This window comes from Poecile atricapillus, chromosome 9 (genome assembly GCF_030490865.1).
Source record: "Poecile atricapillus isolate bPoeAtr1 chromosome 9, bPoeAtr1.hap1, whole genome shotgun sequence".
Classification (NCBI taxonomy): domain Eukaryota; kingdom Metazoa; phylum Chordata; class Aves; order Passeriformes; family Paridae; genus Poecile; species Poecile atricapillus.
In genome coordinates, this window is record NC_081257.1 from 4,471,498 (window position 1) to 4,474,389 (window position 2,892).

At 54.5% G+C, this 2,892-nt stretch overlaps 1 long non-coding RNA gene across 1 annotated transcript; it reads right to left on the minus strand.

The window, feature by feature from the left end:
• Positions 1-263: 263 nt before the first annotated feature.
• Positions 264-1,169, minus strand: LOC131582055 (uncharacterized). The gene is made up of 3 exons (XR_009278262.1): positions 1,030-1,169; positions 427-498; positions 264-338 (listed from the first exon to the last, which is right to left on the minus strand). It is a non-coding gene; the product is annotated as an uncharacterized LOC131582055 (long non-coding RNA).
• Between the last annotated feature and the right edge of the window lie 1,723 nt (positions 1,170-2,892).

Here is a 2,892-nt window from a genome sequence, read left to right on the forward strand (position 1 = left end):
TGGATCCCTTCTTTCTGTTCCAGGCACAGCGTGTCCAGATGTGCAGAGAAAGGCCCCAGCTGCTGAGAGGAATGCACCTACCACGGTGTCTGTCCAGATCACTCAGCATCTCATCCATGTGTTTCGATGTCTCCAGATACTTGATATCTTTTGTAGGTTTGTTCCTCCCTCTAGGAGGACCTTAACAGAAAGTATTTCCATTTCAGATGAACGTGTCCCACAAACCAGGGCTCAGCCTGTAGGGTCAGCAGGGACACACTACTCACCCCTGCGATGGGAGCCGAGCTTGCGTTCAGGCGTCAGGAAAGGAACTGGGAAAGTCCTCTCTGCAGACACACCTGTAACTCAACAGCCACAGAAGCATCTGTCACCTGTTTCTTGGCAGGTTGTCAATGATTATGCTCTGAGCAGAAGCTGAGAACTTACCTGCAGAACCTCCTAATGGTTCCAAACCATCTTCCATCCCAGCTGCTGGAGAAGCTGTCTCAGCACCCTCATCTAGAAGGGAGCACAGATCAGAACCATTCCAGTGTGTGCCGAGATCAACTTCTGCCTTTGGGATCTGGGCACTGCAAGGGGTTTGGGTAATGCTGTGGGAGCCAGATGTCAATGGACATGGCTCTTGCCACATTGACACTGATTATTCCATGCAGAGAGAGACACTGAAAACTTGCCTCCAGTATCTGGCAAAGTCTTCAAACCACCACTGACCAGCATTTTCATGTACTCCATGTCTCGATCCCAATCTAGAAGGAATCACAGATCAGAACCATTTCTATGGTGTGCTGGTATCCACTTCAGACTTAGGGAACAGGTCACTGCAAGGGTTTCGGTAAGGCCATGGGAGCCCCATGTCAATGGACATGGCCAGTACTGCAGAGGGGCCTGGGGAAGTCTGGGCTGGCTCCTGGTCACTCTCAACCCCTTTTCCATGCTCTGTGCAACATCCCTGAAGGGCAGGCACTGCCAAGCAGCAGAGATGGCAGCTCAAGCCTCAGCAGGGCTCAGGCCCAGGGACACAGCAATTACCTCCTGGGACTGTGCCTGGCATGGCCTCCCTTCCTGCAGCAGAGGCTGCCCATGAGCCACTGTTTCCTCTGGGAAACACTGCCTTCAGCACAGCCTTTTGGTTCATCTCTGGAAAAAGAAAGTTTTGCAAACGGATCAGATGGAACCGTCTCAGAGATAGGAGGTGGCATCTTCAGGAGGGAATGCTTGTCAAAGTCATGGATAAGGATCATGAAATCATATCAACTTTTGGGATTGGTCAGGACCCATCCTTCTCGAAACAGCTGTCATTTCTGGTCAACCCTGAGAGTGGGAAATTGCAGGGGTTCTCAGGGTGTGCATGGCCCGTGGTGCACTTTGGGCTCCCTGTCAGCTGATGCCAAATGCCTTCCTGCAAAGGCTGGGGAGAAGCTGCAGCCAGGCCAGGCTGGGAGACAGCCCTGCAGGCCATGAAAGCAGCAGCAAGGCAGTGAGGCTGCCATGGATCCCTTCCTGCTGTGCCAGGCACGGCGTGTCCAGATGTGCAGAGAAAGCCCCCGGCTGCTGAGTCTCAGGAGGAGGCTGAGGGACATGGACCCACCTTGTCCTCCTTGCATTTCCTTCAGCATTTGCTGCATGGTATTAGACGGTTCACGGGGTTTCTTGTGTCCAGTAGCTTTGTTCCTTCCTGTTGGAGGACCTTAGAGGAAAATTTCCCAGGAATGGATTCCACAAAATCATTGCTCAGGCTCTGGGGTCAGCAGGGACACACTACTCACCCCTGCGATGGGAGCGGGGCTTGGGTGCAGCATCCAGAAAAGGAGCTGGGAAAATTCCCCCTGCAGACACACCTGTAACTCAGCAGCCACAGAAGCTTCTGTCATCTCTGATATCAGGATGACTTTTGGGCTCTGAGCTGGCAGCATTCCCAGGGGGAAAGGCCTTGACCTACCCTCACCATCTCCCAGAGGCTCAGTCTTGGACATGAGTTGGGAAGCCAGATCACCTTCACCAAGAGGCTTGGCTGCAAGGAAAGGTAGGACAGAACAGCTCCCATGACTCTGTCGGAGATCGTCAGGCTCCCTGGAGCTGGCAAAGGAGCCATGCAAAGCACAGCCCCGGGGCACAGCTCCGGGCCTGGCCCCTTCCCTCTCTGCTCTTCTCCGTGGCTGCACAGAGCACATGGACGCACTGGCATTGCACATGGGAAGAAGACTCATAAGACAGCTAAATGCTCCTTCCTCCCACCCACAGCCATGCTGTGGGATCACTCAGGGCTCCCAAAAGGAGCATAGAATGGCTTCCAGAATCCATCAACCTTCAAACTCTTACGGGAAATGGCACATGGCTGCACTTTTACACATTGACACTGATTATTCTGTGCTGAAGGGGACATTGAGAACTTGCCTCCAGCATCTGGAAAGGTCTCCCAACCACCATTTACCAGCTTTTTTATATACTCCTTGTCACGGTCCCAATCTAGAAGGAAGCAGAGATCAGAACCATTCCATGGTGTGCTGGGATCCCCTTCTGCCTTAGGGAACTGGGCACTGCAAGTGGGTTGGGTAAGGCCATGGGAGCCACGTGTCAATGGACATGGCCAAAGCTGGAGAGGGGCCCAGGGAACTCTGGCTGGCTCCGATCTCTCTCCCCCCTCTTTGCAGGCCCTGTGCAACATCACTGGTCAGGCCTCAACAGGACCAGCCCGGGGCCTCTGGGGACTCTCTCCCTCCCACAGAGGAAACCTTCCATAAAGCCCTGCGGAAAACCATCCCAAACACTGCTGAGGGAGAAGGGAGCACCGTCCCGGGAAAGGGGAGCCAGGCCGCCTGCTCACCTGCTCGCCATGCTCGCTGTGGAGCAGCCTGGGCAGCCCTGTCAGGCAGGGCCGCTGCCAGGAGGAGC